Source organism: Gouania willdenowi, chromosome 17, assembly GCF_900634775.1.
Source record: "Gouania willdenowi chromosome 17, fGouWil2.1, whole genome shotgun sequence".
NCBI lineage: Eukaryota > Metazoa > Chordata > Actinopteri > Blenniiformes > Gobiesocidae > Gouania > Gouania willdenowi.
In genome coordinates, this window is record NC_041060.1 from 28,102,599 (window position 1) to 28,118,298 (window position 15,700).

The window sequence follows — 15,700 nt, forward strand, 5'->3', positions numbered from 1 at the left end:
ATGAAGGGTACACGGGTTAAGGGCTCTACAGAAGCTCAGCCCTCATTCTACGTTGGCTTGACCAGTCTACAATAACAACTGTTTAATGCAACACAGCCAACGTGTTTACCAAACCAAGGATGGTTTGAAAGCCTTACAACATGGATTAACATCAGGCCACAGCTGGAGGATGCAGAGACTCTCTCATTAAGTTTAACGTTAGGTTAAGGAGGTGCAATAGCTGTCAAAGACGCGCCATTATTCTTCATTTGACACGCGCACTGTTCTGCGGCACCCGCTGGAGCCCGTTTTCAGTTTTCCTCTGGCTGCGTTTATTGTGCCATGATCGAGACACATGGCGCTTACAATTAGTATGGAAGTGTTTGTGGGAGTGCATTAGCACATTCTACAAAGAAAGAGAGGCAATAGACAGATATATTTAACACATGTTTCTATTTGTATCTGCACGTGTCGCCTCCTTTTCCTGCAGATAATGCCTTCATCGTACTTAATTGAGACAAATGAGCGCCGCGCGCACGTACACACACACACACACCCCGGAGCGCCCCAATATCTGAACACGGGGAGACTGCGGACTGTTCCCGCATTGCATCACGGACACCCGGTCTGTATCCCACTGTATCTATGTTCCATAGTTTCTTGGACTCTCATCCTCCATGGTATCCGTATGCGCTCTGCGTCGGAGGCGCAAAGCCGTTAATTAAACACCGATTGTGTCAAGTTTTGCACGGAGAGGACATGCTGAGCATCAGCAACATGCCTGCGTCTGTCCCATGCGGGTTTACGCGTGATTCACGCGTATCGTCGATCTGAAGAGTCGAGCGCAGCAACCTGTAGCTGTGCGCACATTCATTTGTGTCTCAATGGAAGGACACTACTGACGGGTTTGAATCCGTAGTCCGAGGAGCTGAGTGAGGCTAACCCAGGAGGACAGCAGCTCCAGAAGCAACAGTGAGTAGATACCGTGACCTGTGAGTGTGCATTTCTGTGCCATCACTACCACTATCAGCCACCACATCTGATCACATCTGGCTCAAGGGCAAATTCTATGTGGATGGAGGTCTTATCTGCTGTTTGGTGGTTTTTCCTGGAATTTGATTGTATTCTGTGACTATTTCCATGCGTTTTTTCCTCATCTTACATGAGCAGGATTGACTGTCAATTAATGAAAACTTGCTTCGGTAAAGGATAGATACAGGTGGTTGTTTAATGTACGTGCACAGGATTTATCAAGTTGTTTTTGCAGTAACAGTAGAACTGGGCGACATGGATCAAAATTCATATCGCGATATTTTTTCTCTAAATGGCGATATACAATATGAATCTCAATATTTTTAACTTAATAAAGTCAGACCATAAAAACAATTCTGGGTTAGATTTACTGATGAAAAATGCCACACAGACACATTTATTAACAAACAGTTGTATAATATGTGCCATTTTCGGCCTTTTCTCCTATGAGAGATAGCACGTGTGAGTGAGTTCTGGAGTGTGGCTTGTTTAGGGGAAGGTCAGGGTTAGGACATACTCAGTAATCTGTCTAACTGTGCTTTTCATGCTGTTCTGGGAAGTAGCAAAAGCAGCAACTCTTAAAACAATCTTTACAAAATAAGCTATAAAAATATATACCTCATAAAAATGGAAAAATGACACTGTTTGGCTGTACTCTATGAATAAATTAAATACTTGTATTATGTGATTTGTGCTGTGTGATTGTATAAATCAAAACAAGTAAAAAAAAAATAAAATAAAAAAAAAAAATATATATATATATTTTATTTTTAATTTTTTAATTTTTTTTTAATATATATATATATATATATATTATCTTGATATAGGCGATATCGCCCAAATAGGAAACTCAATATGTCTTGAATCTCGATATATTGCCCAGCTCTATTAAACAGTGATTTTCAACTCAAGGGTTTGGGATCCAGAAATGGTTTGCTGATACATTTCTACTATTTCTTAATTTGGATACTGCTCTGGTAGTTTATTGTTGTATTTTAAAATGCTCTGGTGCAAACGACATTTTAATCATCATACGAGAATTACTTGGTTGAATAATGTTTACATTAAATGAAAGAACATTTCTTTCTTTCTTTTTTTTTTAAAATGTTTTGTTGTATGTTGTATGCGGTTGCTTTATTATTCATTCAATATTAGGGTGTGCATTGCCATGAATCACCATACGATTAGCATGTCACAATGCGATATATCTCGATACAAAACAATACGATGTTCATCGCAATATCAATAATTACAAATTTCACCTTGACGAGTACAAAATGGTTTAAAAAAATCTGCAAGATCAAGTAAATGGTAACTAATTAATTCAAAAACAAGAGGTATGCTTATCAAACTGTCAAATTCCATTTTCAAAAAAGTTAAATTTTTATAACAGATTCTAAGTTCTTAAATTCTTAAAATAATAATAATAATAATAATAATAATAATAATAATAAAATAACCATCTGTAAATGTGCCCAGTATGTTTTATGAAAATAAAGTGCAATCAACTTCCAAGCTAAAATGCATTAAGGAGTGATGTAGTTTAACAAGGTCTGATATAGTTCACTGTAACGGTCTCATATCATGCTATTTTTCACCAATCTCCATTTGTTCTAAGATCCCCAAAAACATAGTATTTGAGGTTTATTTTCCCAAACTCACCTGTTTTCCAGAGTTTTAGCCTCTGAAAAGTCACTTTATGAGCAACTCTACACAAACAGGCTGGTTTGCAGCCTACTTATGCATATTCATGAGTGGGCGTGTGTATAGACGGGACACTGACTTCCTCCTCCCCGCATGGTGACATAGGGCCAGAGGACGGCCCGCCCTCCTCCCACCCACTCCGTAGCCAAGCTTTTCTGTGCTTTAAACATCATAAAAGTGCTATAAGGGCTTCATACACATGCCCAAAGTGTTTTTTCATTGATTCCCTCAATCGTTAGTTAGAGGGTGATTTGCTCCTGTCTTACTCCAGGGTGAGCCCAAACACCTTGCTCCAATTTGATGATGAGTTCCCACTTTGATGACGAATTTAACGCGGCACTGAGCTGGAGAAGCTGCGCCTCCAGGAAGCTCTCTGCCGTGATTGACATGTAAAACAGACACGCCCACAAAGGTGAGCATTTCAGCGTCCTTCGTGCAGTGCTATGTATGTTTTTTCTATAGTCTATGTATATACCGGCAAACGCCCTGCCCCCACTCTCTGTCTCATGTTTATAAAGCAGCATGAGCTCGGCTACGGAGTGGGCCGTCCTTTGGCCCTACGTCACCGTGCGGGGAGGAGGAAGTCAGTGTCTTGTCTATAGACACACCCACTCATGATTATGCATAAGTAGGCCACAAATCAGCCTGTTTGTGTAGAGTTGCTCAGAAAGTCACTTTTCAGAGGCTAAAACTCTGGAAAACAGGTGATTTTGGGAAAATTTACCTCAAATACTGTTTTTAGAGTTCTTAGAACAAATGGAGATGGGTGAAAAATAGCATGACATGTGACCTTTAATCAGTTTCATCTGCTCAGAGTGTTTAAACAACATCTCATCAGAGCTACAGAAGATCCATGGATAAAGTGGTTCTGTTGTTGTGGACGAGACCATTGATGCCAGGGATTGTAGAGTCTGAAACATCGTAGGTTAATGATAACTCCTGATAATGTAAAATATTCTGACCCCTAGTGGTGAAATAACTGATGCATCCTTGCGTCCGTTTGTTTTTGTTTAGTCATTATGGTCTGGAATGTCATCAGGATCATTTAAATTAGGTTCATTTATATTAAGTTGATCAAAACCTGATCAGATTCAGCAAACCATTGATCTCTGAGGGGGAATTGGGTGACATTAATGCTGCTCTCATACATCTTTATAGACTTTACAGAATAATCCTTGTCACTACAACTTATATCTACCTTTTAATTGTATCTTACTCATTATTTTAAATTACATTTTTATTTTTGACATACATTTTTGTTTAATTATAGTTTTCTTTTTTATAGTATTTTTTTTTTGTTTCCTCACGAGTTAAAAACTAATGTATTTAAAAAAAAAATTCATGTGGAAAATGGAATTTGAAAAAAAAAATGAAATGCAATTTGGAAAAAAATAAAACGCATATGCATTTAAATGTATAAATTATTTTTAAAAATCGTAAATCGAATCGCAATATCTGTCAGAAATATCGCAATTAGGTTTTTTGTCAAAATCGTGCAGCCCTAGTTCACTGACACCTAGTGAATTCAATTTGAACATTTGTTTATATTGATACGATAATCGCACGGTAAAATATTGCGATACATTGCAGAATCCATTTTTTTCTTACACATTTATTCAATATCAGAATCAGAATCAGAATCAACTTTATTGGCCAAGGGTGTATGGTTCTCCCTTACTTAACAGTCTTCTTTAGCATATGCAATTTTTGTGTTTGGCAGCACAGTGGTTCAGTGGTTAGCACTTCTGCCAAGAAAAGCCCTGTGAGCATGGTTTGACTCTGGCAAGAGAAGAACAAGGACCTTTCTTGTCACTGTTCAGGATGTAGACCTGGCCTGCACCACATGTGAGCTGGGATCGCCACCAGCAGAACCCAGCGTCCTGTACAGGAATAAGTTGGTACAGAATACAAACGATTAGATTAGGATGAGATTTGAGAAATTTAAGGTTTTTTCTTTTGTCTTTTCATCTGGTGCTGATACTGGCTCACAGAGTGTAATTACATTTCCACAACCAAATAGTTTGCTTTGTTTTGAACACTTGAACCACATGTGTAAAATGTGTCCTGCTCATGGCTCTTTTTGCTGAGGACATATTCCAGTGTGTTTCTCTTGCTGATGTAACCTATGTGAGTTATTCTCAACCTGGAGCTTTCCAGAGTCTTAATCTGAGACTATGAAATCATCGAAGTTTTATTTGTGCGTCTCGAATAAAAAAGAAAGCAAATCCCGATGGGGAAATCAAAATGATGTATGATTCCACTGAGCATTTCTTTATTCCACTTTAGGAAATATGAGACATTCATTAAGCTATAATTGATGTTTATTTTTTCAACAAATCAAGATTTTTAATCATTCACTTTACTACTTTAGTGCATGTGGTGTGCGTGTGTGTGTGGGGGGGGGGGGGGATTCATGCAGCAACTTTCCAACAACTGCATACGTCAACATCATTCTGCATTGACCCTATCAATGCATTCTGAAATATTTAGTCATTCACTGAAAATTCCATAAATGATATATTTCTCATGCTTTTCCGAACATGTAATCTCATCAGATTATTGCTTCTGCTTCAATATTTGATGCTTCCTCTTTAATCATAGTGGAACCTACACAGTGGGATTTTGAGAGGGTTCTGTGAAGATGGAGTGATATGGGTCAGTGTGTTTGGTGCTCGAGGCTGCAGAGCACCCAGTTCTGCAGCTATCAGAGCCACTACACACTCGTCTACCTTTGCTGGCTCGTGTCTACATTATCATTTCTTTTAGTGTGTGGGAGCTCACAGATTCAGTGAGATGTGATATGAGGGTGGGATGGTATCAATCATTTATCTGGTTTGGCCTTTTGGATGAAGCCACTCAGTTAACTCAGGCCATGATGCATTCTTCTTCCTGGTCAAATTCTTTGAATTGGTTACCTTGCCGACAGCCAATCAAATGCTGCCTGAGGCAGGACTCGACTATTTCATCTGTCAGCCAGCGAGATGCATTGAATCCCAGGGGAATTAAGTCTTTCAACTGGTAAAGGACTGGAACGTGGTAGTCAAATGAATGCTGGCTTTCCACCTCATATTTTCTGTTGTGAGTTGCCATTGATGAAAAGCTGAATCTCATTATAAGGGATTGTTGGGATAGAAAAAGTGTAGAATAATTGAATGTAACAGAGTTTGCAAGAGAGAACTGAAAGTGTCTCAAGTTTATACTTCAATAACTCCCTTTAGAAATAAAGTTAAACACACAAAGGATACACTGAAAACTGTGATTATTTTTCAGGTCTGATGTTTTCTTGGCATCACATCTTTCATTACAATGCAACTGAATGCCAGCATGGAGCATATAAAAAAAAAGCTTCAGTGAAACTCAGAGTGATGAGCTTTGGCAGAATGATAATCCAGGGAAAATGATCAAAAGCGCTTTCACACCAATGTTGTTTACTCCTCATTTAATGCACTTGAGTTTTTTTCTCTGATAGTCTCCTTGGTTAGGTGTGAAAGCTGAAACTCATAAGCATACTAAACCAGGGAGCTCATGCTCAAATGGGAAGAATTACCTGCAGCAATCATCTTATGTACACAGCAACATGCTGAATGGATTACTACATTGCCAGCTGCTGATACTGGGCAATTTCTTTTTTTTCGAGAAGCCATTTAAGTTTGAACACAGGGCGATGAATTCATAACCCTTAACCTATAGGAAGGTAGCAAACATACTGAAATACAACACATATTTCCTATACCTTGCAATAATATGGTGCATTTCAGATAAACTCATCATACTTTTAAAGGATGTCCTGCATTTCTGATCATTATGGGCAGGTTGCCGAGGTCAGCGCAGCATAAACTTTAGCCAAGATTGGACTGCACATGTGCAGATAAGATTGGTTTTGTATTTTCTTTCAAGGGCAGTCGATTTACTCTTATAGCAAGAGGTGCACATTACATTTTTGACCAGGTGCTCAGGGATGCACCGAGGGTTGTTGCCTGGTGCTCACATTTTTTTCAATACATTAATACACAACATGACTTTTATTTAAGGGGGAAGTATTATGAAAAAAATCATTTAATAATGGTTTGGCGACAGTGATATACATTCCTTTAGCCTCATTCAGAGGGACAAAGTTGATAACGTTCTGTTTGCTCCCTCCCTTGTTATTCCGCAATTTGTAAAAAGTCAGCTCCAAACGGGCGAGTTAGATTTTCCCCTCAATAATACATCATAAGGTAAAAAAACTCCTCCTGACAATCCTGGCTCCTCCTCCCTACATCAGAATGTGAGCTCCTCCCTCTCAAACTACTTCACAGGTAAAACAAACACTGCAGTTTAATATAGAATATACATTATACTTTATTGTCATATATGGAAAGCTACATACACTAAATGTGTTCTTCATTTAACCCCTTCCTGAGGAGCAGTGGGCAGCCATGATGGAGCACCCAGGGAGCAGTTAGGGTTAATATAAGGGACTGATCAACATCCCACAGTGATGAACTAGAGAGATTAGAACCAGTGAGCCTATGATTACACGCCCGCTCCCTTAACCTCCAGTTCCTTTAGTCACAGATAACATATTTATGTTTAGTATATAGATAATCCAAAGCACAGTGTGATCACTCACAATTAGTTCCATTTTTTAGCAGCCGTTATGTCACCTTTGATTTGTGACTCAATGCGACGCAGCGGTTGGACAAAACAATAGACTATCACCTTAAATGGACTATTCCTGTGGTCAGAATAGGTGAGGATGACAAAATAGCGACAAAGCAGCTCTGCTGAGTGTTTGAAACAGCTGACTGACTCTGCTGCTGCTGTGATAAACACACACCCTGAAGTAGGGATTGTTGGACTCACAATCACATTAGCCGCTTAAATAGCCATGTGTTGTACTGTAATGTGCAGTTTTTTGACTGAAAACAATAACAAGAGTGTGTGGATAGCAAAAGAATCGCTATATTAATAAAGCTGTGGCGTGGAGTCATACATATGCATGAAGGCCCCAAAACAGCCTGTTTTTAGAAGCGACATGAAAGTGACTATTCAGAGGGCTAAAACTCCAGAAAACAGGCGAGTTTGGAAAAATAAACCTCAAATAGTATATTGTTGAGGTTCTTAGACCAATAGGGAGCTGGGTGAAAAATAGCATAATACTGGATCTTTAACTAAAAAGCACTACAACATAGGGGAAGGGGGAAAAAATCGATTCACATAAGAATCGCGATTCTAATCATCCACAATTCTGAATCGATTCATGAACTTTTTTTTTGATTTAGAAGATCTGCTTAGAGTCTTTACTCAGGAAACACTGTAAACGGAACATACAAAAGCATCTTAGTGTTCTTATAAATAGAAAATACCACTATACAAAAAGTCTGCTAGCTTTATGCTAACATCTTTGGGAAAACCCATGTATATGCTCATGCTAACATTTACTGCTATTGGTGGTGATTTATATAACACACTTTCACAAACACAGTCTTAGGAGTGTTATCAAACAGTACACTTAAACGTTTGAATCGAATCGTGACCATTAGAATCGAAATCGAATTAAATCGTGAGACCCAAAGATTCACATTCCTACTACGACATGTCTGTCATTTAAAGCCCCACAGAATGTCATCTTCATCACTCGCTATCTGATAGTCCCAAGGGCTCTACACTAACTATTCCAGTGGTGGCACTGGTGCGACTAACTTTCTCAGTTGCTCGCACCAGCACAGAATTTTGTCGAACCCTTTTTTCTTTTTTTTGAGCGGGGGTGGGGAGTGTACAGCATAGCCACGCATGCTAATGAATAGTTGACTTAACTGTATGATGTAAAGATTGACAATGACTCAAGATATATTTGCTCAATGTTTTAATGTTTTAGTGACAATATTAAGTTTTTCTGCAACAAGCAGTGGCTGAAATAACAGGTCATTTATTTTATATAATTTTAAAAGAAGATGTAACAATTATTTTTTTAAATAACAGCAAAGCAAAGCAACAGGTTACATGTATTCTGTTTTTTTTTATTTTGCAGACAGGCTTTACTTGAATTAACTTAAAAGTAACATAACCAACTTAGCATCTGCATTGCTTCACCCCATGGAATGAAATTCAGAGGGTCTAGCTCTTATAGTGGGGTCTCCTAACCCTCTTTCCCTGGTCAGGGATCTGCAACCTTTACTCTACAAGGAACCATTTAACCTCATCTCACCTGGATTAAAGTCCTCCTGGAGACAAAAAAATATCTTCTCAATGAAGACAATACAGTGTAATAAATTCTATACAGTTAAAATTATATAGAATAATGTTTGATTTAATTTGATGTGATTTATATTGATCATGTAAATGGAAACTTTAAAATAGTTTAAAATAAAATAAATTTGCATCAAGAAATAAAACAGTATCTTGCATCTTCATATTCTTATGCATCTCAGTTTACATGAACACAATGCTATATAAAGAAGATTTTTTTAGTTAATGTATTTGAAAGGCTACAAAAAGTAACTTGAATTTGATAACACGTGATCATGTGATCAACACATGCTAATTACTCATTTCTTGCCACACATAAAGCATGCATATTTAACCAGCACATTAGTGGTTAAATTAATCTGTTTCCACACAATTCTAATCTTTATTTTCTTCCAGAATAGTGTTTTTGTTGGTTTAGGTATCTTACCAGGGATTTAAAACATAAGGTTAGTCACAGGAAAGTTGATGGTCTGTAGATGTGGCAGGAGGTGAAGTAGGAAGGTGCTGAGTCATTGCACAAAGTGACTTATTTTAGGTTAACAAATTGCTATATCTTGATTTTATTTGTCAATCATTAATAGCCTCTGTAAAAAAAACAAGTATATATATATATATTGCAAAAGATATATTGCAAAAGATTAAAAGGGCCGCATGAGGCCCCAGAGCCGCAGCTTGCAGACCCCTGCTCTGGGAGAACCACAGCTGAACATCTGGCCTGGCATCGTAGTCCATCAGTTCTGGTCCCTCCATGTCGATTCTGATGAGCGTGTACGCTCTATCGCTGCGCTCGGCACGTTCTTCCTTTTTACTGCTGCCCTCAATGTGAGCGCGCAGTGAAGGGCTCGTTATGCCTGGCTCCGTTCGCGCACTCCAAAGGAGCACATCGGTGTTTATACTCGATGCATTCACCGTTGCATTACCCGCAGCCAAGTTGCGTGAACGTACACCGTCTCCTCACCCACAGCACTGCGGTCAAGCCAGCCTCCACTCCGAAATCCTCGGTCAACCTAGCCGCCAGCCAATTTGCAGTGCCTGTTTATAGACGGTTTTACGGTAATCCCGCAGCGTGGAGAGAGAGACAGAAAGAGAAGTGCACTCTGTGGGACGCGATGAAGGACTCAGCTGCTCTGTATAAAATAATGTCACCCTATATGTACTCGCACGTATGCAACCAGATAAAATTTTAACTCGCACACACTGAAAAAATACTCGCATATGCGACTATTTTGGTCGCCGTCTCGAGCCCTAGTCCCCCTCTATTTGTTTTATTGTTTTAATGTAGAGAATGAAGATGTACAAGGCCTACTTCTTTCTAGTTCAGCCCAAGATGACCTGTTTATAGTGCTGGCACTACTTTTCTGGTGCTCTCTGATATTATTATGTTTAAAAGCTGGATGATTGAAGTGTTTTTTATTTCAGAGTGAACAAACATCACCATTTTGGGCTCCTCCCCAGAACTATGCAAGTCTCATACACGCTTTATGGAAATGCCATCTCAATTACTCGACATGCTTCATAGCTTTGGCACATCTCGTAACATCAGTGATACTGACTCAATGTGCTTCCTCCGTTTAAGAGAAAAAGCACACACTTAAAGTGTCTCAGTAAAAGGTTTTTCTTCATATTTTGCGCTAACTTTGACCTGCTAAAAGGTGCACACATCCGGAAGGGAAGTAAAGCTTCTCTGCTGCATGGCAAGCTTTTCTGACAATGAATAAACCAAATCTGCCTTACATTACAGTGCCTTTTTGAATAGTCAAAGCAACAGTTAGAAATATGTCAAATATCATTTTGTTTTGGAAACGTAAAACAAACTGTTAAGATATCTTTGTTTGAAGAAAACTGAATACATTCAGTGCTTTAAAATAGTAACTGTTGTTAGTGCTTAAAAAGCTATAATTTCATTTGGGTTTTAGATATATTGTACATTTAGTTTTTAATCATTTCCTCAGAAAGCGTCATATTCTGTGAAGCTTTAAAGAGCAGACTTGTTGCTGTGCTTCTTCTGTTCATTTCTAGCTGAAATGAAAGTAAAGTTTATTATTCACACATTCCTCTGATCTGTTGCTCCTGTGAGGTGGAGCCTGAACAACCCTATGTGTTCCCCTCAGCACCAGACCAAATAGGTTATGTACACCCCCGATTATAGTTACACCATGAGCCAAGTAGTGGGACATGGTTAGTTAGTGTTCTCTGGTGAGGATGCAGGGAACTGCATCAACTGGTGTAGAGCTTTAATATCTTGCCTCAAAAGTTAGACCAGCCACGACACAATATAGCCAGAACCTGAGTGATGCAGACTTTTTTAAAGGCCTGAACCCGTTACAGCCTGACACTATTCATTCAAATCTGTTTAACATCATGAAATTCAATTTCCAGAGGCAAGCCTTTGATTCACCTTGTCAGTCTTCATTCGGGCATCTTACTCATGTTAATCAAAACGTATTACCTGACCGCTCATTTACCGTGCAGCACCCGAGTTTGGCCTGAGTCCTGGTCAAATGAAAGAAATTGAGACCGAACCCAACCTGACCCTTTGGGTCCCGTTGGGTTGGGCAAAGCTCTCCAAGTCTAAACTGGGCGGGGGGGGGGGGGGGGGGGGGGGGGGGGAGTTAAATTTGGGCTGCTTTTCACATTTGGCGGGTTTTATAAAATATTCCAATGAAAATGTAAACAAAATAGTTTTCATTCTGTTGCAAAAAGGTTAAAATGTACACATTTACAAAAAACTGTTGGACTCAAATCATTCATTCTTTTTTTTTTTTTTAATTTAGGGAATCTGTCCACATTCACAGCAACAATCAGTGATAGTCATGGGTAATCAAGTGTCACTGTGAAAATAGTATTGTTATTAGAGCTGGGTATCACGGCCAGTTTCCTGAATCGATTTGATTTCTATTATTATGGTTTTGAATCAATAATCACTTCATCAATTCGATTCGATTTTGATTCAGTACTGATTTATTTTTAAAATTTTACTTAGATATTATACATATTGTTAGAGAAAAAGCTGTTAGTATGAATTGTCTACTTTGTGAATTATTAGAAATATTGCTATTTATGTATACAAATCACTACAATGCAGTCACAAATATGAAAGTTCTTTATTTTCTGTTTGGTCCGTAAATAATAAAAAAGAAAAAGATTTATCCAGTGTTACACAAACAGTACTGGTTATAGCTAGTTATTGAAGTAATAACTATTACTTCAATTTATGTAAACAAACATCTGAGGGAACAGTGTAATAAAGTGCAAAGTTTGACAGTTTGGACATAATGTTCCACTTCCCGTCGACGTAGGTTACTGTGATGTACTACTCCGTTGCCATGGACGTCCAGGTGTCGCAGGTTATGGCAACTGTCACGACTGACTGCATCTTCATTCGGATGTCTCCTTTCACAGATGTAAACATCGCAAGGATTATGGTTTCCTTCAGGCATTTACGTTACACCATAACGTTGTTTGGTTCGAGCACCTTCAGGAGCCGCTTGAAGCCTTTGTTTTCCACCACTGAAAATGGACGTAAATCTTTGCAAATACAATCTGCGATAGCCTCTGTTTTCTTTAGGCACGCGGAGACTCGGGAGGTAGTTGTAGTGATTCCGTCAGTTTCTTCTGTTTAAACATGGGCGCCATGTCGGAAGCGGACGTTGTGTTGTGTGTCAGAGTGGTACCTCATTAAGTGGTTTCTGAGTTGTGTGGTATTTCCACAGTACCTTCAGTGGATATAAAAAGTCTACATGTTCAAATGCCAGGTTTTTGTGATGTAAAAAGATAAATCATTTCACAACTTTTTCCTCCTCTAATGTGACCTATAACGTGTACAATGCAATTGAAAAACAAACTGAAACCTTTCAAGGGGAAAAATAAAAAACTTAAGATAACCTGTTTGCCTAAATGGCTTATGCTGGAAGATGTGGCTACAAAAATGTCAGGATAAGCCTAGCTGAACTTTTTTTTTTTTTAATTCTTTATTCATGAGTTTTTATAGTTTTAAACAATAACCCATACAGAACATTAATGAGCAGGGAGTGACCAAATAATAATAATAATAATAATAATAATAATAATAATAATACCAAGTTTCTTATTTAAAGAAAAGATGGTAATAGAAAAAAAGAAAGAAAGAAAGAGAAGAAGAAAAAAAAAAAACAGGCTAACTATAATTTACATTTTGATTTTGTAATTGGTTCTCTTTGCATTGGTGTATGTCATCCATTTATCGCAACAGGAATCAAACCAACCATGTTTGTCATTTACAAAGGCAGTCAACTCTTCCATCTTATAGATTTCTAATGACGTTTCCCATCATAATGTTAAAGTTGGTTTGTCCAGAGATAACCATTTCTTTGTTATGGCTTTTTTGCGTGCAACCAGCAAGGCACTAATCAAACACTTGTCCTTTTTTCTCCAGTCTTGTGGTACACAACCAAAAGTTTTAATTTCAAAGGTAAATGTACAGTGTGTCCAGTATTGCCTTATTAGGGGACAGTTCTAAAAAATATGCGCGTGGTTTGCTCTTCGATTTCCACAGTCTCCAGCAAACGGGGGGATTTCCATCGCAGTGAGTGTGAGAGCAGCTGAACTTTATTTGGGGTTAATCAGAGGCACTTTAAATGGTGACAGGTGTGTGCTGACTCCAATTTAACATGAGTTTGAATGTAATTGGTTAAATCCGAACACAGTTATAAGAGGGTGTGCACACTTTTGCGACCTCATTCTCTCAGTTTTTATTTTTACTTCACCTCCCTGAAAGGTTTCAGTTTGGTTTTCAATTGCATTGTACAGGTCATAGGTCACATTAAGGGTGGAAAAAATTGTGAAATTATTTATCTTGGTGTCATTTTTTTACATCACAAAAACCTGGCATTTGAACAGGGGTGTGTAGACTTTTTATATCCACTGTAACTTCCAAATAGCTTTACTTTTATCAAGCTCGTGTGTCTTCATTTTTTAAAAAAAAGCCAAATAGTTCCAAACTGACTTCAGCTGGTGCGGCTTACCCAGTGGAGCACCGTCTGCGTCCGCCATGTTTGCACTGAAAACACTCCGCGTTGCACTACTATTGTGAGAATAGTAGGGTTTAAGTAAAAAAATCAAATTAAATAAAAATAGATTTCAGCACCTTTGGATCGATTTTTATGAATTTTTATAAAATCGATCCAAAATTGATTAAATCAATATTTTTACTCAGCTATATTGGTTATTGCTATTTTAAATGTGCCAATCAAAGTTAAAAGTTCAACCCAGCTACACTAATGCGGGCTGTCAATCGTGATGGACTTCATCATTGTGGCTGTTTTATGGCCATGTGAAACATTTAATGTTGGTATTTTATGTAAATACTAATATGTGTAGTTAGTGTATTTGTAGCTTAAACTACTCGTCAATGCACTACTGCACTATTATCTTATTATTATATTTTATTTTAATATTATTATCTTGTTATTGTTATCTTGTTATTTTAGTTAGTTTTGCACATATTAGTCTAACTACTGTTTATATTTATGTTTATACAGTACATATATATATATATATATATATATATATATATATATATTTTTTTTTTTTTTTTTTCTAGTTGATTGTTATTATTCCATGTTTACACTATTAGAGAGAGCACAGTTCGCCAAGTCAAATTCCTCGTGTGTATAACATACATTACTTGGTCAATAAAGTTGATTCTGATACTGATTCTGACATATAGTATATTTATTGTTTTAACAAGTGTTTTTAAAGAGGTTAAGGTTGGTTTTTATTGAGGTGGGCAGGTTTTTATAAATCTGGCAACCCTAATTCATCAAATAGCAAGTCATCTCAAGAGGTTAAGCACCATTAGATAAGTCAAATTCATCTTTATTGTCGATTCCACTATACTGTATGTACAACACATGTAGAGATTCAACATTACTATTGTCTCCGTTCCACACATTTACAAACACAAAAACACGACAATGTAGAATATATAAAATATAAAGACATGACAACAACAACACAAGTATTTACAATATTTACTGTGCGATTGCAGATATGAATATGAAAATAAATATATATATATAAATATAACTATGATATATTACAGTATTGCAGTCTGATGCTGCATAAAGTGGCTGGTGTAAACGTGAATTCAATTGAAGAGGATTATTCCAGGGTTCTTATGTGCAGAGGGAGGAGAGGGGGCAGTACATGGAAGGAGCCTGGGGGATGAAGCTCATGCCACAGACTCTGAGTGTCTCTGCTGTCGCTGAACTGATGGCTGATGCTCCTGGAGTACTGCCTTTTGGCCTCTCTCTGATGCCACGTTACAGGTTGGCCCTAGGCCCTCAGCTGTTCTTAGGCCTACCTAGTCCCCCAGCTCTAAAGGCAGCATTCCAAACCTTCAGGACCCTGTAGACCTCACCTGTCAGCCATGGTTTTTGGTTGGCCCTGACAGTGATGGTCTTTGCTACATCATTTATTGATGTAAGCAGTCACAGCCTCTGTGTATTCATGGAGGTTTGTAGAGTTGTTGTAGGTGGCAGCCTGTTATTCCAGTCTGTGGTGTTGAAACAGTCCTGGATTACATCTGAAGAGCTCACACACGTACCTGTTTATGCATTAGCATAACAGAGACTGCTATGGTAAATACTGTCAGTCACCGATGATGATTAATAAGACAGTTAGCCACTGGGTATACAACACATGGGGCCATAAATCATCAACACACTAATAAATGGACTGTACTCCATTGGACTATAAAGTATACGGGACTGCC

General features: G+C 38.0%; 1 protein-coding gene across 1 annotated transcript in view; it reads left to right on the forward strand.

Annotated features, from left to right (window-relative positions):
• The first annotated feature begins 865 nt into the window (after positions 1-865).
• LOC114478906 (chloride channel protein 2-like) overlaps positions 866-15,700 on the forward strand; it is a 134,723-nt gene continuing 119,888 nt past the window's right edge. Inside the window, exon 1 of the mRNA XM_028472262.1 lies at positions 866-951. The gene's annotated coding sequence lies outside the window, so the exon portion shown is untranslated. The remainder of the gene's footprint in view (positions 952-15,700) is intronic.